Here is a 22,318-nt window from a genome sequence, read left to right as displayed (position 1 = left end):
GTTGGGGTGTCCTGGTTCTTTTTTCGTTTGGGTGACTTTACCATGTGTTTCATGAGGAACTTGGTGACAAAGAATTAAAGATTGCCTGTTGGGGTCTGTCTTGTTAAGGAAGTACCAGGATGATTTTAAGCTTTCCACATGAGAAGTATACATATAACAAAGTGTTGTTTCCAAGAAAGAACAAAACCTAGTAGGACTGTGAGGAAGCAGTGGTGAGACTTATTGAAGAATGGCTGTTGGCGTGAGTAGCATATTAAAGGCTGACAGTAGCTAGACTGAATACCTTCTGCACTTCTCTTGTTACCTGCCACCATAGTCACTGCATGCCACAGCCGCTGCGATATCAAATCCCTCATGGCCCTTTTATTTTCATTCTGACAGCTAAGAAAGAACAATTATCCCACTGTTATCACTTTCCCCCCCCTATATTTTGTATGAGCAGGACATCTAATTTGTTAAAGATCTTAAACTCTGGAGACCTTCTGTAGGAGTATTCTGCTGAGTTAGCTTTCTTTCTACAGAAGGCTGCAAACTGGAATTCATTCTAGAGCTGGATCAGACTTAGTGACTCAGTATCAATGGGAAATACCCTTCTGTTGGCTCCTTTTATCATAAAAAATGTTACATTTTCATTCTGTATGCAGTGTATATTGTAAATAATAAATGTTTTATCTCTGATTTGGTGCAAGATTGTATAGCTGAATTACAGATTTGTTTGCTTTTGTTTTTCTAATATCTGTGAAATAAATTCTTAACTCTGGTCTGCGTTAAGAATGTAAGAAGAATTATGCTACCTTGGGCTGGTGGTGATGGTGATTTTCAACTGAAACAGTAGTAAACACACATTGGAATAAGTATTATATATTGATATATTTTAACAGATGGAAATTATTATTTATTTAGTGTTGCTAGAGGGAACTAAAATGGTATAAATAAACAGAAGGGAAGACAAAGGGAAGTAAAGTCTCTAAAGCTATGTGAGGCATGTTTGAAATCTCTAAAAATTCAGATAAGAATTGAAAGGTTTGCTTTATAACATTTTTATCCATGTGCCCAAAGTCCTGAACTATAATAAAAAATGGGGATTTATCAGCACGTTCACCAAGGCTGGGTATGTTATTGTGGATAAAGCATTATAGAATTTCTCGTTTAAATTAACTCTAAGAAGTTACTAAAGAGTTTATGGGGGGGAAAAAAAAAAAAGCAGCTGAAACAAAGCAAGCTCCACCCAAAATATATGGGCATGTAGCAGCAGAGGAATTTGTTGGGTATTGTTTTGTTCTTGTTTTCTCATCTCCTGTCATTAGTTTATACGGCCAAATGAGATCTTGCAGGTAGTGCAGTAAAATAGGGTTGATTGACAGAATAATTTCTGGAACCATTCTGGTGGGATCTACAAGGGCGGAGAATGCCTCCAGAAGAACTTCTCTTGAGACTGCTTGTTCATACAATACACTGAAGGACAGAAGAACAGCATTAGTTCATCACTGGGTGATAACTTAATGTTTTGGAAATGTTACGAAATCCACAGAATAGGGCCCAGCTAAGTAGGATTGTATTCTGTTTATAAAAACACAAGTTACAAAATGTTTATTTTCTAGGAAAATAAGAGTAATTCTTTTTTATTCCAGTAAATTTAATTAAAACAAATTAAAAGTAATTAAAAGTGTAATTGAGTAATTCCTCTTTTGAAGGCAAAAGGGGAATGCCATTTGTAGGATGGCTTGCAGGGCTGTCTGGGCCTCTGATTTCTCAGAAGGCATCCTTTCAGTGTACTAAGAGGGGGCTCTGATTATAGCAATATTCTTAAGTAAATCCCCCTAATCCTCTTCCATATCTAATGAATCTCCTTAGAGGTTTGTCTGCTCTGGGATGCAAATGCAGTGTCGTGTACAAGTTACAGAATCATCAAAAATAGGTAGGAGTGGCACAGCCCACCAAGACTGTACCTCCATCATCCCTCACAGGCTGACCAGTTCTTTCGTACTTCAAAGAGGAGGACTGCAGTTGCTGCAAGCAGTTTGTTGCAATGCTCTTCTGCTCATTGTCAGAAAGCTCTGAAGACTGTTAGGAGGCTTTCCTTAGTCTTTCCCTCCAGAGAGTAAATAGTCCTTCTAGCCTTTCCTTCTGCTTCTAGACTTACACTTGTGCTGATTTCTCCATTATGGATTCTGTCGAGAGCATCCAGTTTTCTCTGCTTTTACTGAAGTTAGAGAAATGATGGAGAATTAGCACTTCTGGCCAGGATATTGCCACATCATCAGCCACGTTCTGCACATCTGTGCCTTCCTCCACACTGACCACCCTCAGCATTTGTGCCCTAAATAGAGCAGTCTGCATTTTTCTGGAAGATTTCCTCTGGTGCTGAAAAATACTTCCTTTGAGGAGCAGCAGATTGCAAGGGTCATTGCTTGATAGAATGGATGCAGCAGAGCACCATGCAGTGGGGTTAAATGTGGGATTTTAACCGCTGCTCTTGTTCCTGTACTCTCTGTCTTTCAGCTTTTTTGTTACACTGTAACAAATCCTGTTACACTTTAAACAGATTTGAGTTGTATCTACACTCTTCTTTTGCCAAACAGAATAGTGACAGTAATAATTTTGGTGTCTGTTAGGGCAGTGTTGGAAATAACCCATGAAATAGCCTTTTGAATATATGCAAAGGCTGGAGGTGTGGGATGCAAAGCAAGGCAGGTGTCATTAAAAAAAGGCTGGGAGCAAGACTTGCTGAAAACAGTTGTTTATTGCTTTCACTCCAGCATATGCGTAATTTCACAGCACAGCAAGCAGCACTCAGGGATTTTGCATAAAAGAGACAGTCAGAGCATTCTGCACAATTTGCCCCTCCCATTTATCCCGGGTGAGCGAACAAGTTGTGGCAGGCACAGGTGGTGACCACTGCTCTGTTTGAGTTTCTCAGTCTCCTTGTTGTGCCATCTGCTCCTCTTTGCTCCTGCAAACACCATGCAGGGGACAGCAGAGGAGCAGAATCCTGATAGACTAGTCTGAAATCTGACCCCCTTCCTTTAGGACTATTTCTCTAGCCTTCAGGTGGTCAAACATTTTTTATAGCCTATTTCCATATACATGGAGCTCAGCTCACAGCTATGAGACGCCTCTCTTTTCATGGGACAAGATGGTGGTCGAGGGGAACTCCCTTTATCTTCTCTGCTAGGATGAATTCTTCACAGTCTTAGCAGTCAGCTGAGTCCTCTCTTTTTACAGCTCACTGGTACCTGAAGGTATTCTGCATCTAGGCTGCTGTGATCCTCTCTGCTCAACCTCAGTTGCACGTTCCTATCCATTTAATTGTGCACACTCCTACAGTTATGTGATGAGCTGGATCTGGGATCTGCTCTGCCTCAGAAATAATGAGTTTCTTGATGGAGCCAGCTGTCAAACCCCTGAACTGTCTCAGCATGTGGTTGCATAAGAACCAGTCCTAGCAAAAAAGGGAATGATGGAAATGCCGTTGGGAAGTGAGGCGTGGCAGGACTACAGGAGGACTAAACAGATTGAGAGTCACTGACTGCTGTACAATTGCACTTTCCCTTTCTTGCATATACTCACCTAGATGTATGTGATGTACTTTGAGTGGTCCAAAAAAGAGAGCTCACAGCTCTCTGACCACTCCTAGGTAGATATCCAGCCTGCTCCTACTGTGGCTCAGGGAAGAGCTGAAAGTGCTGTGTTGTTCCTGCAGTTCTAGGTTGCAAATGGTCTTATATGGATATGGTAATGGTAGCTCACTGACAAATATACAGACTTTGCTCTTAAGCTTGTGGAAACATGACCAAAGTTTGCATCATTACCACTGAATTCTCTTTTTCTGAATATTCTTCCAGTATGTCAAAATCATTTTGAATTCTAAACCTGTCAGCCAATATCCTTTCTGTGCCTCACAGTGTCATATTATCTGCAGATTTCATAGAAGCATTCTCTAGTCCATCGTCCAGGTTGCAAAGGAAATTTAGAATGAAGCAGAACCTGGGCTAAATTCCTGTGGCCCCAAGTCTAATAGAAAGCTGTTGCTTGATCAGTCCTTCAATTTTAACAGTTACCTGTTAATAATTACTCTTAGCATACTGTTATCCAGATAGGTTTCATCCTGCCTTCCATCACTTTCAATCAAATGTCTTCTTAAAGACATGCCTGTCAACTGTTCCCCACCTTCACTGTGTTAATGGGTTCTTGATTTCATATACAAAGCTGATGGATACTTTCAGTGACAAATTAATTGACCTTTGAAAGCAGCTTGTTTCTACACTTAAGGCCACTTGAACACATGGCATCTAATTCTTGTGCATACCAATGATGCGGAATTAATATGATTTCACAAAATACTGACAGCAAATAAATTACCTGCCACTAGGCTATGTTTTCTGTTATCTCTTGCAGAGCTTGGAGTTCAGCATCTTCCCCTACCTTTTCTTTTGAATCTGCAAAAGAAAAAGATCTGCTGGCTTATTTCACAGAGAAGCAGAAAAGCAAAGCCTCATTAGTGGTGACTGTGCTCCACAGTTTTGCAACCAGCAAGGCTGTTTGTGCCTTACTTCATGGATTTGGAACGTGCCTGTGGCGTACCCATGGCAGTAAAGCTCACAGTGTTAAAGCAATAGCTGTATTGCACACATCAGTGAGCAGCTGAGGCTGCAAAGCCCACTGCTCCCAAATAAGCCTTTATATCTACATGCAGTAGTTTACGTGATGTAGCATCATCAGTGCTCTTCTTTAAAATACTATGATGCTTTTTCTTTTATCTCATCGTTTTACGGCTCCCTGCTCACTGTATGCAATTGTCACTGAAGTGAAGGAGGTGGCTGGTGACTGTGGCCTCGTGGGTACTGTCCGTTTAGCCATTCCTTGGTGTGGTAAATTGAAAGCCAAGAGAAAAGGTGCATGGCAGTGAACTATAGTGTGAATTAATAATAGATAAAGAGAGAAAAAAAATCATTCAGTCTTTTGTGATTTTCAGAGGAAATCATAACTGAAGGCTTAAGACCAGTACAATTCAATTCTGCACATAAAACAGTTGCTGCCTTCCTTTTTGCCCAGAGGCCACTGCTTGCAATCTGCCTGCAATTATCTGTATCTAGAAGCGGCTTCGGCTTCACTTGGTGAGAAGGTGTTATTTGAAGTGTGCACACGTGTGCCGCCAACCTTGACTACACAAAATCTCCTTTACACATAAGCAGACAATCACCTGGCACAGTATAAAATCCTTAATTAGCTTATCACAATCACTTTAAGGTGAGTGAAGAAATGTTTTCTACCACTGGATAGCATTTGTAAGGTGATACGAGTTCACTGTGCTGATTGTAGTCAGGTCAGCTCTGAGATGTTATTTTCCCTTTTACTATACAAGGGAGAAATTACTGAAATCACCAGACTTTTCCATTTTTAAAGGAATTGTTTTGCTGCTTGTGATAAAGAAGTCTCTGTAGTAAGTTGGATAAAATTAGGTCACAGCAACATGCTGTCAGTCTCTATGTCTGCCAGATATTTCAGTTTTGACCTTTACTGTCCACAGTACTGGCATTAATTATAAGAGAGTGCTAACTACTTTTAGTCTTCACAGAAATCTTTTAGCCAGGCTGCCTATTAATATTAACATGGTGTCTGTTGGTAGCTCAATGGAATTTTTCTAAGGTTATGTGGAATCTATTACCATGATAACAACCTTCCAAACAGTGTTAGATATTACATGTGGAAATCGCTTAGCACAATGATGGTCTGTGTGGTAGAGAATTCTCCTTGCCCTGCCTCTTGCTTGGGAAAACATCTTGCTACAAATTCAAGGTAAAAATGGTAACGCTCTGTTATTTACTATTTTGTATTCACTTTCTGGGTTATAAATTAGTACCTGATCTGGGGCAGTGATGAAAATATCTTCAGACAGAAAGAAAGTAACTCTACGTCTTCCTCTATGGCTGGCTGAAAGTCTGTGATGCATGGTGCTGCATAACTAATTGCGACTTAGCACTTTGGGAAACTGCAAGAGAACTTCCTGAAAGATGTTGATCCTGCCCCACTGTGTGGAAGTAGTAGGGAACAAATGACAGAAAAGATAAGAATGTCCAGGTTGCCCATGGAAGGCTACTGTCTTGAAATAGAGAAACTTAATCTGTCTGCACCTGGTAGGAATAGATTTTTCACCAAATAGTACAAGATCTTTTTCAAGATGAGTGTCTACCAGGGATGCCTCAGATTATTATCCCTCACAAGCATGAAAAAGATTACAGGAACAATAGGGACTGCATGGGAAGTCCTCCACAATATGCACGGATTAAAGAAAGATGTGTGTGCATTTCATTCTATTTTTATAGAATTTATGGTGTCTGGATGAGGAGCTACGAGATCTGGTTTAGAAGCTTGTGGTAGCAATGATAATGGGAGGCTGGTTGGAACAGATGATCTTTTAGGTCCTTTCCAACCTTGTGATTCTATGATTCTATTGCCTGAAAAAAGAAATAAAACACGTAAGGAAAATGGATTCCTCAGCTTAATAAAATCAGCCAATAGCCTTAATGCCGAGATACTTGCCCATCATCTAATCAGCGAGAAGTTCTGTGAAGCAGACAGCTTCTGACACCACTATGGCAATGCCAGCCAACTCTTGCTTAAATAAAGCAGCCAATAAAGCTACATAATTCAAGAATTTTTCTAAGTTGCAGGATTTTCCCAGTCGCAGCCTATTTTTTGTAAAGCAAAAGAAGTAAGATTATTATTAACTACTACTGTAGGTTACCACTCTCACACTTTTTACGAATAAAATCTAACATTTCAAGCCTTAAGTACTCTTTCTTTTTTAGCTTCTGGGAACTGTGGTACACATTTTAGTAAATACCCTTTCAGTAGCTCTTCCTTCAGAGACATCCTGTATACTGATGTCACATATTTAGTGACATTTAGTCAGCGTGTATTTGCAGCAACTTGCAAAAAGATGTAGGCATTTGACCACTGCCTAAATTTAATGCAACTTAAGATAGAAATTTCACTAGTTTAAGCCTTTGCAATACATTCCAGACAACTAGTTTTTCATCACTTGTTTTTATATTGTTCCCTACAGAGACTGAAGAGACTAATTTCTTTCCCCAGACATGGGAGTAATGAATGTTATGAGTCAGATAGGCCTGCCAGGGTACAGGGACAGTCAAGAGATGAGAAGATTTGCTTTGGAAATACAATAGAGAACAACAGCAAAACATCATTCTTGGTTGTTACCTGGGGGAAGAACTTTTTCTTCTTTTCCTGAACCTAGGACAGCAGTAAGGAGATGGGCTTAGGTGAATTTGGATGCAGCTGGAGATAAGAAAGAATTCTGAAGGCCTGATAGGTGTGGTGATGGCCAGGCTGAAGCCTTCTGCAGGAAGAGCATGAATTCTGATCTGTGGAGCAAAAGGGCTTCTTACAAGCTACCTAAGCTTTGTTTCCCATTGCAAGTCTTGTGACAGATGGATGACTAGTCAGAAGGGCAGGACTTTCTGTCTCTAAATCTAAGAATTATTCAAGGGGTGTCCAAGTGGGATTTGCAGTCCACCACAGACATCTCTCTTGGAGTTCTACATCCCTGAAGAGCTGCTCATGAAGCCTGTCACTAGTTCCAAACAGGTGGCCTCACGATGACATAATGGCTCACAGTCTAAGAAAGGGCAATTCCAGAAAATATATAAATAGAGTGGAATAATTGGTTGGAAGGGAAGCAGGCCCTACGGCATCTGAGGTTTTCTTGCATTTATATATAACTATTCAGAGAAATCCTGATGAAAGTTATGTGAAAGCCATATATTTTCCAAGATACCATCTACAGAACAACAGAATGCTGCAATAAGTAGATCATATGCAAAGCTTTTCTCCTGATGAAAACTTTGGTATACAATCACTGAGAAAGCATTTTGAGTGAGAGTGTGAGGCTCCTTAACCTTTTGGTATGACCCATTCTTGGTCAACAAGAAGGGTGTGTTTTCCACAGTGGTAGCTCAAGCTGGGGCACATCTCATTGTGCGTGTGGAGTCCACAGGTGGTGTCTGATGAGTGTCAGGTGTGGTGTCTAAATGGCGACAGGGTTTGAAAGAGATTGCTTTGTTTCAATACTTTCTCAAATGGAGTAACGTCAGGTTAAAAGAAAGATGGTATGCTGAGGAAAAATTAATTTGTGAAGAGGCGTGTATCACTGGATAATTATTTTTACAGTTCTCGTTTCATCCACTTCAGTATAATTTAAAACAAGACCTGCTGAGGTGATTAAAAATTCTGTTACGGAATGCTTTCCCCTGTAAAGTGCTGCCGCTGTAAAATCAAAATGTTTTGCTGCTCTCTTATCCATGAGTTAATATTTGCAGTGGGAAATTACAAAAAGAAAAAATCAGAATATTGTTCTGTTCTGGCTCCTTAAAAGGTTAATGTGATAAAGAAAGAAATGCTTCATTTCAATGTTACAGTGCTTTCCTATAACTTTTATATTTGCGCTAACAATTTGAATATTGTAGAATTTTTCATTCTAGAAAAAAACTCTTCATTTTTTCCTGATTTGGGGCAGAATAATAAAAAACTATTTAATTTTTATGGTATGATCAGCATCTACATATGAGCATAATTGCTTTAGTTTCAAGCAACTTTGTCAGCTTATCAAGGAAACTGTCAGGTGAATGGGGAGGACATAAAAGACTGGTATTTGTAGAGCTCAATCCCAAATCATCCTAAGGCTGTGGCTGCAGCTCACAAGGCAGCCTGACCCTGAAATGAGTACATGGGACAGCTGGTTTGCTGTCCATCTGGAACAATGTCCTCTGACATTTGGGACAAAGGAATATTGAAAGCACAGCCTGCTGGATGTGGGGCTTAAGTGGCAATAGTGCTCATCACACAGCTGCAGTCCTTGACATTCCTGCTCCTCCTTCCCTAACCTCCCTCTCCCACAACAGAAAGCAAAGGCCCTTACACCCCAGTTGTCAGCCTGGGTAACTGTTAGGATACGAGGAAAGAGAAAGCTTCAGGCAGAATGTGGGACAGTAAGTAATCTTTGTGGCTGACCCATCCTACGAGTTTATCTGATGCTGCTTGTGGGGGTTTCCAGAGGACTCAGACTTACATTAATCAGGACCACTAGCTGCAGTTCGGCTGTTCCTGGCTGCTGCTGCCAGTGGCTGCTGCAGGAAGGACATGGCTCTTTCTAAAGCCCCTTGCAGTTCTTTAGAGACCGAAGTATCCTGTTGGTTATTACAGTATGTTCTTGTGTGTGCAGGCACTTGTAAAGAAGTATAAATAATACTTTTCAAGTAAATGTGAGAAAGACCAGTCCAATTGGGGAACATCCCTTGTAATCACAATTATTCCTCTTCTCTAGTTTGTTCTTACAAGCTACAGAAACAAACAGAAACAAAGAAACAAAACAGCACCCAAACAAACAAAAGAAACCCCCTAAGACTCCTGAGGAAAGCAAACTAGATTTGTTGTCTTGCTTCCAAAAGTCACCGAATGCTTTTGTGCTAAATGGTGCCATTTAGGAAGCAGGAGCTGACAGCTTATCAGGAAGTCATGCAGATACCTTTTCTCTGCTCCTTTGGCAGAACTTGTGGAGACACAAAGAGATTTGCACAGTCCCTAAGAGTACCCGATTTGTCAGGGCAACATGGGGGATAGTGCAGAGTTAAACAAGAGAAAGTGAAGTACTTGCCAGACTGCCTAAAATATACCAAAATTCTACAACTTGAGTTTCTTAGAAATATAAAAGTCTTTTTTTTACTTTACCCTTTACTGGCATGATGATTTATTGCTCTGCCTGTAGCATTATTCACAATGCTTTGAAATCTATTTTATCAACTGTTAAGAGCTCTGCTTTCAGATATGAAGTGCAGCTGAAAACCACACTAATGTAAAGAATGATTTCAGTGATGGGTAGAGAGAGCAAGAATTACCCAGGATACTGGAAAAACTTCTTCCATTCTGCTATCACATGTCTCATGCAGACAAACAGGAAAGCAGAAGCTTTAGTATAGAAGTATAAATTAACCTGGCAGAATAACTTCAGTTATAGTACAGCCACAAGAAAATTCTACTTCATCCTTTTCCAAAAGTTAGTTCAGCTTTCCTCTGAGAGACACATATTAAAGATTCCCAGAACAATTCTGTGTCCCATTTCCTATGTAGGACCTTTTGTCAAGAGTATTCATTGCACTCAAAGGTTTTTTTCTGTCTTGTTTTGAAGCTGCAGATTTAAAGAATGAGGTCATTTCTGTTGGATGTCCAGCTGTTAAAGAATCTGCATCTCTTTTTAAGAAGTGCATGAGGAAAACACAGTGTCCTTGCCAGAAAAACAATCAGATAATAAGATTGGATTTTCTTTAATTGGGAAGAAAGGAGTCAGACATGATGCGATGTGTGGATGAATCAGCATAAACAAGAATGTCTGTGACCCAGAAGTCTTTAATCTTGAAATGACTGCCGTGTTGTGTGTGGAATTACTTTTAGTTCTTGCACTCTGGTTTTCCATTTTCACTGCATAATGTTGCTAATATGCTGCATTTCCATGCTGTGCTAATTCTGAGGATTTTATCACAAGTCCTTTGACAGGTGTTTATCTTCTTAGGGCTTAGTTCTAGATCAGAAAAAAGACCAATCTTGGTTAATGTTTTATGTGAAGGTTAATTTCTGATCACTCTATCTACAGGAAAATTTGATGACAGATCTACCTCAAGTTTCTACAATATTTATCTGCTGCCCATGGCTTGATTTCTATCTTTAAAGCTGAGGTCTGGCTTTAGGTCCTTGCACAATTGAAGTTGCCAGTGGAAGTTTTGCAGGAGTTGGGGACCTTCATCCTTGCAACACACAGCGAGATACATCAGGAGAAAGGCAGTGTGGTTTGCTCACTTGTTAACGTGCAGACTCTGCCTTGCTGTTGCTAGAAGTTTGTATTACAGTCACTATTTTTTCCAGAGAAGTTTTCTTTTTCTTCCTTTTAACATTCCTTTAAATTATTTCTTATAACTGCTTACGTGCTTTGAATTTGAAGGATCATCACCAGATTTTAAGCCATAAGAATTGTAGTCATTTGAACAAATTTCAGAATGTTGATTCATTATGATGCTTGCAGAGGAGAGGGAGAATTTACTTATAGCAGAAGTGTACAATTAATGAATATACCGATATTATGGTATAACAGTGTACAATTAATGAATATACAGATGGTATGGTATAACAGAGAGCTTGGCTATGATGTTGTTACACCAAAGCAGGAAACAGAAATGATAGGTACACTCAACTGTATCTTGGGCTCACATGAGAACCTCCAGTGGAGTGGATGTCCAGAAGAGATCCTTCCCTACTGGTGATCAGCTCTTAAATGCGTCTAGGAGAGCTGTCCCTGCTGGTATGGCCTTACCCTTCTGAAGGATATGCAGGTTTATTACAACTGCTGAGGACAGAGATACAGAAAATTTTACATTCAGTCTGCTTTGATGATATCTTGGCAAACATATATACAAGGATGTATTAGAAATCAGCAGAATTTCCAGCAAAGACCTTCAGTATTATTGGTGCACGCCTTATCAATGTACTTTAGAGGTCTGAAGAGCAGGTGGAAGGAGTAATTGAATGTCCAGACAGTAGTTGTTCTCTCTCATTTGTGTGATGCTGGAAGGAATTGTATATAAAAATTCTCCAAGTCCTCTGATGGCAGCTAATCTTCTGTTGGTGAAGGAAGCCAGATGTAGAAAGTCTGTGGTCTGCAAGACACAAAGCAATCCTTAATTTTACTTGGGAGAAAGGTGGCTTAAACTGATTGAAGAGGACTTTAACTATAGATGCAAACATTAAATGATTCCTTATCCAATGGGGAAAGCCTATGCAAAAATCAATCACTAAAGGGAAACAGAAGGCAGAAAGGTGTAGCTTTCAATCTGGCGATCCAGGTTAGCAGAGGCAGTGACTACAACCAGAATGGACACCTTGACTTTTTTCTATCCCATACTGTAGACACATGGTCCCACATTCTCCCTTGCACTTGTGTTTTTCTGACTACATAGTGCAAGGATGCTAAGCTAACAAAATGTGGCTTGAATTTTCTGGAAGGCAGGGTGTCAGCTCTGATTTTTGAACCAGCTTGTGATAGGATCTAGCAAGCATAAGTACAAGGGCATTGTGTGACTGCAGGTGGGAAGGAGAGCAGGGCTGCAGGATTGTGTTTTGGCAGCAGTTGACCATGGGAATGGCTTTGCTGTGTTTAAAATCCCCTAAACTCACTTATTTGAGTGGTGGTTTGCTTTATAGTTCCAACTGATCACAAAAGAACAGCCTTCCTCTAATTTAATTTTTAAATAATCTGCAAGGATTATAATCTCCCCAGTTCAAGGGGTGAAGTGCTGTTTGTCTCTGTGCTCTTTTCCTCTTCTACAAAGACATCTTGGAAGAACTATAAGGACCACTTACTATCTTGTAACCTAATATACATGTCTTTGGGATTTCCTAGCAAGGATGGAAAGAACAAAACCAAATTAAGCATGCTAAACTCAATCTGCATAACCACATCCCCCTGGATGTACTGTTCAGTAGTGTGCATACTGAGGTGTGCCAGGGCTTTCATCAAGAATAGAACAGAAATCCCAGAGAAAAACATGGTCACAGAAGAAGGTAGCACATTTGTCCTTGCATGTACGTGTGAAAATGCTTAGACATATTTTCTTCTTTATTCAAGGTCTCCTGAGATGGATGACTTCAGAAATACTGCACTGAGGTTGATTTTACCTAGAAGAGGCATCAAAGCCTCAGAAATGCCTCATTAGTGGATATTATAGAGTGAGTGCCATTCCTCTCATTTGCAATGTTACTTCTACTAATCTGTTCTTAGTGACCAAATGTGGAAACTGTTTTTTTGTTGTTGGTTTGTTTGTTTTTGGTTTTTTTTATTTCAAAAGTTTACTTAGGAATGTTATTTATCTTCTAGTGATATTAATCCCTGATGGAAAAAGAAGGGATCAAAGCACAGTGGAGTCAGTAGCTTTCTCCAGTGGCACTGGTTTGGGACAACTGCTTTCAGCCAGCATGCTCTACTCAGGGCTATAGTATGTGCATTCTTCTTTTTCTACCTGCTACTAATTTAATTATTTCTTCTCAAAAGCAGTGGCTGGTCTGATTGAAAGATAAGATCTTGAAAGTTAGAGTAAAGACAATAAACCTGTGGTCATTTTAGCCTAGAAGAGAAAATGAGATGTACGGGTGTGCTCACCCTCCTCCCCGAAAACCCTCCCCAGGATTCCTGCCCTGCTTCAAACTGTTTAGCTGTTTTTTGTTAACCTGCATCTGGCTTGATGCGAGGTTTGAAGCACTGCAATTAGAACAAGTTGCACCTACTGGTAACAGTTTTCTAGGTGCATAAATGACTCTAACAATGATTACTTCCTTTTATGACTCAGCCATCATCTTTACAAAATGCCATCTTTACAAGTGCAGGAGTGAAATATTTCCTTGCATGCTCTGTGCCATTACTGGGGTGCTGTTTTGAAAATGGGGCTGCCTGTACAGATCTAACATTCCTTTTAACCAAAGTGACCAGCTTTAGAGCTCAAAATCAGACATGAAAAGTTTGCTGGCCAAACCATCGCAACTTGCAAAATGCATGCTGAGCTCCAGTGCCCAGCACAAAACCAGCTGCAGCTGCATGAAAAGCCAGGCATTTCCCAAGGAATGTACGGCAGCCACTCAGCATGGTGTAATCTTTAAGCAGAATGCTTTTTGTTGTTGAAAGAACATTGGTTCAGACAAGCATGTACGTCCATCTCGCAGCATAACCCCTGCTTTGTTCCCAGCGCAGCTCTCAGAACTGGGGCAGCAGCGCCTCGCAGTGACCCGACCCGTGTCTGCCTCCTTGTAGGGGCAGAAATGCTTCTGCTTCCTTTCTTCTTGATTCCAAAGCCACCGACACCTTCACTTCCACTGACTTCTACCTGAGACTTATTGTTACTGCTTAAGCAGTAGTTTCGTTTTTATTTATGGCTATGCATGAACTCTTACTGCAATCTCTCCTTTCAGATAATGAGTTGATATTTATCATACATTTTAAAATTTACATATACTTTTAAAGTCTGAGAAAAACCTATCATTATTAAAAAAAAAATAACAATACACACATGCAAATAAAAAAAAGCAAACAAACAAAAAAAAACTCATCTTCAAAGATGTTTTTTGGTTACTTTGCATTCAGTGTGCTGACCGCTAGAATTTGAAAGGCTAATTCTTCTTTAGTCCTGAATCAAATAAAATGTCTGAAAGTCCACAGAAACTTCTTATATACTCATTCACAGGTACTGACGTAGTGGAATGTATTTTCAAACGGCTTTTACAATTTATTACAATTTCAGTCTGAGCAGATCCCTTACAAGTGTCAGTGTAATGAGATGGAACGTGTTCCTGTTGCAGGAAACTGCCATATGTGGTCAACACAAGTTCAAGAGACTCAAGAAAATTAGTTGTTTTGAAGTGAAAGTGAAACATGGAATTCGGGAAGAGAGGAAGGCACAAAATGAAATACATTTAATCTAGCACTTTACTATATTAAAGGTTGATGCTAAATTCTCAATACAGATTACTTCTTCTCTCTCCTTTTCCAAAGGGTCTTTATATACACTCCTATGTGTCCAGGAACTTTTGAAGCTGCTGGCAGATTACATCCACATTAGACAGGAGGTTTAGGATTGCGAGGCGAAGCAGAACGCAAGGAAATCCAGTCGGGTGCAAAGTTTTGGATTTGTCGCAGCATTTTGGCTCTACCGAGACTTCTCGCCCAGGTCTGTGAAACCTGGCAGAAGCAGTTGCTGCTGAAGGCCTCCAGAGGGAGATCCCGCCCCTCGAAAGCCGGGTGCCTGAGCACAGCTCTTTAATTCCACGTCTCTGAAGGCGTCGTGAAGCCGGATGAGCAGGGATTGTGAAGAGCAGAAAACAACAAAGATGCTCCTGCCCAAGCATCCTCAGGGACCAGCATAAGCGAGGCCAATGGCTGGTTTGTGCCAGGGCAGTACCAGCACCAAAGGGCTCCCTCAGAGGCCTGTGAGAGCTGATCAATTCCCACTGAATTCTTGGAGGCGGTGAGGCCCTGGCACAACTTTCCAGAGCAGCGGTGAGTGCCCCATCCTGGACACCAGGTTGGGTGGGCCCTGGGCAGCCTGATCTGGTTGGGGGCAACCAGCCCACGGCAGGGCTTGGGGCTGGGTGGGTTGTGAGGTCCCTTCCAGCTCAAACCCTCCTGAAATCCATTCTATGGTTAACAGTAGCTGTACTTTTTTGTAGCAGACAGCACTAATGTCTCATGTGGTTGTTCAGTTGTCACAGGAGGTCATGTGTGTCCCTCTATTTGTCCTTTGGCACTGGGGAGCTGAAGTACCTCCTGGGACTGGCTGAGAGGATTCCCTGACCTGTATGCCCTGAAGGATGCAGCATGCCAACAGGTCAACTTTTGTTGGATTTCAGAACAATTTCTGTTTGAGATTTCTGTAGAAAAATACATAATGTATGCGTAACTTTGCAAGTATATCAGAAAAGTATTCCTCAGTCATGAGGAGCTGGTGACTTCATGTCAGTGTGCTGATTTGATTAAAAATAGTTTTTGTTTGTCTGGTAGAACAACACATAAGGCAGCATATGACACTAAACACAGAAATAGAATTTTGAATTATCAAGTCAAAATAACATAGAAAACCTGCTGAATTCACACGCACAATAAAGAACATGAAGCTTGGTATATAATTCTAAAATTGTGCTTGAAAATAGAAAACATTTTAAGAAATTCCCATTTAGTGAAAAATATTATTTTTTCAATATTTTTACCATAGAACATGTTTTATATGAACATCGCCCAAAAAATCACAACTATGATCTTATGGTAAGAATACAAATCCTCGAAACAGGACTTTTCCAATCCCTGCAAGGGCTGGACATGTCAAGTATGTTCTCCATGAGTTATTCTGTTTTACTAGTTTTACCTCTGCTCATCTGGTTTTAGACAAAGTCACATTTATGTGAATTCCTTAAGTAGTCCATCTCACATCCTTCCTTACCTGTTTTTTTCCCTTTATTTGCCATTCCCCACTTTTATGTCAGCCAGGTGGCAGATGTGTTTGGATTCATGCACCACAGAACAGTAATGAAGCTGCGGCTCCTCGCTTTGATACTCCCTTTTTTTTCTGAGTATTTGATCCCTTACTCATGCTGACAGTCAAGACTGGTCTGAGTCACACTCTTACAGGATCTTTCTTGAAGATTTTGGTATTACTACAAGATCTGTCACAGTGTGAGACGTAGCGTATCGTTTTCCTGTCTAGAAATGACTTTCCAGAAAGCTGTGCCCCTGATCCTGTGTGTACAAACACACATCAGGATGTCAGTCCTTCAGTATCCCCCAAAACTACTATACATATATCTCACACATGAAACATGTTTATAAGTTGCTGAGTACTGCAGATGCATATACTAAGATGATTTTAATATGATCAAATAAGTAACTTAATGTAATCTGACTTTGGTTTAATATGATGAAGACAAATAGATGAAGAAGATTCATTTATTCCTGAGCTCTTGAAAATTGTTCCCAGCAGGTATGAATGAGTTCAGAGTGTGTGTCTGCTCCAGATATTTTATGGGATGGAAGGGGAAGTGAAGTACAGTAAAAGAGGATTGAAGTGCACTGGGGAGCGTCTGCAGCTGGCAGCATTTGGCCTTGGGAGCATTCAGTAATATGTTTCATTGCTTAGGGAAAAATGAACTCCAGTCCTTCTCTTCGTTTACTGGTGAACAGAGGCTCAATAAACACCACAATATCCTGGAGGGAAGTCCAGGAAGAAAAGCTGACCTATGAAGTACAGTTAAGGATGTGATTTTCATTGTCAAAGGATGGAGAAAGCACTGGATATCTTTGATTAAAAATATGCAGTATTTCTGCCTTGAAAAATAGTCTACCTGCACAAAGTATTTATTTTGTGGCTTTTGCTTGTAACTGAGTCAGTTATGGCAATGATCATTAAGAATTGAAAATATCTTCCTTTCAGAGTCAATGAAGCTTTGAACTTTACCCACTGGAGAAAGGGAGATATTTCAATCTGCTGGAAACACGTTGGATTCTTTCTGAAAACCCTACAGCATCCTTAAAGGGCCCACGTCTGCTGCTTGTGATTGTGCCTTACATATCCTCTCCAGTTCTCAAATCTTTATGTTCAGGTGGAGATGGGACTCAAGTGCAGCAAATGCACGGGCTGCTTTACTGAAGCTGTTAGGTACAAAGAGAGCAAAAATTTGGCTGAATTGCATGGATGAAAACAGAAGCTTATCACTGTCTTAGTCCAAGTTAGGCAATCACAAAGCGCATTATACATTCATGAAAACAGCATGTAATTGGTCACCCATCTTCATAGGGGAGGTGCTCCAGCCCCTGATCAACTTTGTGGCCCTCCTGTGGACCCTCTCCAACAGCTCCCTGTCTTTCTCACATTGGGGGCTCCAGACCTGGAAACACTCCTTGAGCTGAAAAAGTGTAGTTGTCTGTTACTTCGTAAGAAAACAGAAAACTGAAATCCATTCCAGTTTGTATCCATGAGTCTCCATTGACCATTTCACTTTTTGCTGGCCACCCTCCATTACTTCCTGCCATGAATGATACAAGCCAAGCATTACAGCTGAGTGAAACAGAAAAAGAGGAAAGTGAGAAAAGTGGAGCCTGTGAATAGGAAACTAAAAAGCAGTGGCCTGAATGTGTAAGCTTCAATTAGTGAAACCTCAGCCAGTGACCTGGAGCTCATCCTGACAAACTTCACACAGGGAACGCAGGGCAACTCAGCGGCCATAAACAGTGTTGCACTGCAGGGTGCTGACATTTTGCTCATAAGGAGCACTGTCCTGGGCTTTGGTGAGCAAGGTACCCTACTGCAGAGCCCAATGGAGTTGAATTGTACACACTGCTTCCAGCACCAAGCTGGCGCAGCAGGCAAGGCTGTGCAATTGCTGGGCTGTTCAGCAGCCTCCATCCCCCTGCTGCACACTTACCTACATGAGGACATACCTCAAGGAGCTCTTCTGAAACTCCTTCCCTGACCTCAGTCCCAGAAATGTGATGATGAACACAGTCATTTGTTCTCTGGGTGCAGTTTATGATTGATACAGAAGACAAATCGAAGCAAACTAATCCACCTATCCAGCATGGATAATAAAAATACGTAAGGGCTGATGCGTTGAATCAGGCCAGAGGTCCTTCTGGTTCATCAGCCTCTGCCTGACCTTGGCCAAAGCAAGGTTCCTTGCTTGGGTAGCAGCAAGGAAGCTGACAGGAATTCTTCCCCATCCACCTCCTATCCTTACTGGTGTGCAGCTGAGCTGCCCAGAGGAGGTACCTTTCTGTTTCGTAGCACTGGCACCAGTTTTCTTCCATGAATCTTACTGCTTTCTGGACTTGTACATACTTTTGCTGTCTAAAACAGCCTGTGGAAGAATTTCACCACATTTTACCTTGGAAGCTTGCTTAGTTTCTATTTTTTCCTCAACTTTTTTAAACTTCGTTTTCTTCATTGTAAGCCTCATATTTGTATTATCTCAGACCAGAGAGCTAATGCAGCAAAAAGTTTCGGGGTTCAATCTAAAGTATGTGGAGAGGGACTGAGAGGCTGAACAAGCAAATAAAAATTAGGGGAGGTGTAAACAATAAAGAAGCTAAAGACTTTTGTGCAGTAGTAAGAAAGGACGTAATGGGAGAAACTGGGGGAGAAATTTGTTGTGCTGTGAAAGAAAATGTTTTCTAACACTGCAATGTATTTCCATCAGAAACAATAAGAAGCGATATGGATGCGTCCAGAACACTTATGGAAGTGGGTGGAGATCACTCTGCAGTGACATTCAGCAGCCACCAGATGCTTTCTGTCTTTGCAGTGAGGCGTTTGCTTTCCTCCGCACATGGGAACCAAGCTGTTTATCTCATGGCCACATCCCTGCTCTTGAGCCCTGGCATCTGACCTGATTCACATTTTGCTCCATGGATCGCACAAAGTTTTTGTCATTAGATGTTAGAGGAGGAAGTTATAAAATCCAGGTACCAGCTTGTCTGTTTTATCTCACAGCATCCAGTGAAGACACAGCTAGGGTAGGAAACAGGAGTAAAATTTTCCAGTCGGGAGCTGCAGAGCATTAGCAGAATCTCATTGCAGGCAGGCAGCTGTCCTTCCCTGCGTCCCCACATCCTCCCAGCCCCTGGGCACTTGTGGCAGTGGTGTGGAAGCACCCTGGTAGGGCTGCCGCTCCCTCATTGCAGGATTTTGCACCTCCCCATAATGCACAGACTGAGGCGGGAGAGCAGTCAGGATCTGCGTCTGCGCGGATGTGCTGCTCATTACAGCACCCACAATTTCTGGAGCTCAAATGCCCAGACTGGAAATTGAAATAAGTTGATAAAAATAAACAGGGCAGGGAGAACTCAGTGCATTAGTTCTAATCCCAATGATAGCGTGGCATGGCCTCGTTTAATGCTGGGATCTGGCAGAGGTAGCTGATAAGGAGCGAGCGGTGACAGATGCCAGTTGGCACCACAGAAGGAAGCTTGGTTTTATAGCCCACACTGTGAGATAATAATGGATACAAAAGAGGACACACAGACCAAATTGTGTGCTCTGATGGAAAAGCTTCTTAAAAGTCAGTCTCACCGAATGGAAGCAGGGGTTTCGTGTGCCGCAGTGTAGTGACCGTGCTGAACAGAACACATGTACCACTGCTGGGGTGGTGGCCATACACTTTTCTGAAGGTTCCTTTATGCATCCTCTTCTTTAAGAGCAGTTCAACAAAAGAGAGCTGAAAAAAAAGGAATGTGAGCTTACTTAACTTCTACATGCACCACTTTATCAGTCCATGAGAAAGACAAGTTCAGTGATGTATTTGTTCTGAGAACAAATAACTGGGAGAAATTAAATGTCACACACATCTGGGTTTTTATTTCTGCATTATCAGAGTGAACAGGGAAAAATTTCAAAGATTTTGTTATTCAGCTTGCAGAGAATGAGGCAGATAGCTTTGTTCCAGCCACTGGGCACATTCCAGTGCAGCACTCTGGTGCAAGGTGGGCCCAGGTCCTTTGTGGAGATTGCTGGGAGGCACTGATAGTGAGATGTGGGGCACAGCTCACGTGTGAGATTCATTGCTACAACATATTGCTAAGAGGAATGCATCATTAGGATTGCCATAGATATAAAAGCATCTATATAAATGAATTGCTGTAAGATGTTGGGCAAATGGTTTCATCTTCTCACAATGGTTCAAAATGAGGATGATTATACTTACCCTACTGAGTAAAATAATTAGAGATCTAAACATAGAAAGCACAGTGTGTTCCTAATGTGATTAAGACAGATAACAGGGAAGGAAAATAAATGGCTATGTCAGCTCTCACTGTGATGGTGGGGTTGCTGGAATGTCTGTGCAGCATCTAGGTGTGGTGTGAGATGAAGATGACTCCAAGCTCCATGGCTGCTCCCTTTCTCCTTCACCAGCACTGGTTTGTCTATCAGTGGTTGTTCAGGTGTAACTAAATAAGAGTGGTGTCTTCCTCATTTTGTCTGCTTGCTAACTCTGGGATAAGTTGGACATCTTCATCTTTTGATCTGCTGTTCTTCAGTGGACACATGCACTGCTATGAAGACACAGTTTATCACTTATACCAAAAATAAGATGTGAGGGGGATATTTGATAGGTTTTACATCAGTGGTAAGTGTAGGGATGGCACATAGGGATGAAGTTTAGAATGAAATTCATAGTTTGGTCTTTGAATAGTCTTCCAAATACTGTGCAGTGCCAATACAGTCCATGTTAGATGAATGTGTTTGCACCTAACTCCTACCTGCACCTGACACTAATCAAGTATGCAGCAGGGACACTTCAGTGCACTTTTGCTGCTGAAGATTGAGTACAGCCCAATGAGGCCTTGTAGCAGAGCTCAAGTAGAAAAGCAGAGATGAAAAGGTAGCCTAAACCTTCTGCAGTTGCAAGCTGAAACACAATACTCTCCGTGTTTTTCTTTGTTTCACTGCTCCAGACTGAAACAGATTAAATCAAAGTCTATTATTTCTCTATGCAGTGAGCAGCATACTGATCTCAAAAACTCCAAAAACAGCAGTAGCTTCAGATCTTCTTGGTTTAACTCTGACTTCTCAATTTTTGAATTCCTTTTCCAAGACCTAAGTGTAAAATTTTGTAATTAATGACATTTTTTATTTTAATTCATGTAATTTGCTTGTAATCGATGTGATGCCACCTAATGAAAACCTGAAGGTAGGGTCTTAACTTGGAAGTCATTAGTAGTACAGCTATATTATAGCTTTTGTCGGAAAAGTGCTGGTGATGTGTATCTGGTTTACGCAGATAAAAATTTTTCTGTTTTCTTTAGTTTCAGCGATGTGTCAGGAGATTTGTTTTTGGAGGGTTCTTGGTAGCTGAAATCCCTTTTTTTTTGTTTTTGTTTTTGTTTTACTGAAGGCAAACAATAATCCCCCTACAATGCATTGCCTGTCATGTTCAATTGCTTAATTAAGTTACTGTGGTGAACTCATTAGGACTATAACAGTTTAAATCTATTATCCATAGCCAGCCAAACATTAGCAATAAGATGTTAGTGCCTTATTCTGCAGTCTGGATTCTGTCTTTCTGCTGGAAGGCAGAAACTAAGCTTACAATGAAAATATTGGCTCCTTCCTACAGCCCAGGGCCAGTGTCCTCCCAGTGTCTGTCCTTGCTTAAGTCTTTAATAGTAACTGATTAAAAATAAACTAAGAAATAGCAAACAGTTCACCAATAAACTGCATATTGTTGTGCATGTCAACAGTTTGTGGTGAAGGACTCCACCAGCTCCCTGGGCAGCCCATCCCAGCACCTGACCACTCTTTCAGATAAGTTTTTCCTGATGTCCAGCCTGAATCTTCTCTGGCACAATTTGAGGCAATTCCCTCTCTTCATAGAATCATAGAATCACAGAATCAAAGTATGGTTTGGGTTGGATCATGGATCCAAGGATCACGAAGCTCCACCCCTCCTGCCGCATGCAGGACCACCAACCTCCATATTTAATACTAGACCAGGCTGCCCAGGGCCCCATCCAATGTGGCCTTGAACACCTCCAGGGATGGACAGGGGATCCACAACCTCTCTGGGCAGCCTATTCCAGCACCTCACCACTCTCTCTGTAAAGAACTTCTTCATGACATCCAACCTGAATCTTCCCTTCCTCAACTTAAAACCATTTCCCCTTGTCCTGCTGTTATCTACCCTTGTAAAGAGTTGACTCCCCTCCTGTTTGTAGGCTCCC

The 22,318-nt window shown here is 41.2% G+C and overlaps 1 long non-coding RNA gene across 1 annotated transcript; it reads left to right on the top strand.

Moving 5' to 3' along the window:
* Nucleotides 1-12,231: 12,231 nt before the first annotated feature.
* Nucleotides 12,232-22,025, top strand: LOC104909986. The gene is made up of 3 exons (XR_004159002.1): nucleotides 12,232-12,795; nucleotides 14,609-15,112; nucleotides 15,316-22,025. It is a non-coding gene; the product is annotated as an uncharacterized LOC104909986 (long non-coding RNA).
* The last annotated feature ends 293 nt before the right edge of the window (nucleotides 22,026-22,318 follow it).

This window comes from Meleagris gallopavo, chromosome 2, assembly GCF_000146605.3.
Source record: "Meleagris gallopavo isolate NT-WF06-2002-E0010 breed Aviagen turkey brand Nicholas breeding stock chromosome 2, Turkey_5.1, whole genome shotgun sequence".
NCBI classification, from domain to species: domain Eukaryota; kingdom Metazoa; phylum Chordata; class Aves; order Galliformes; family Phasianidae; genus Meleagris; species Meleagris gallopavo.
The sequence above is the reverse complement of the archived record's forward strand: the minus strand, read 5'-3'. Positions and strand labels throughout refer to the sequence as shown.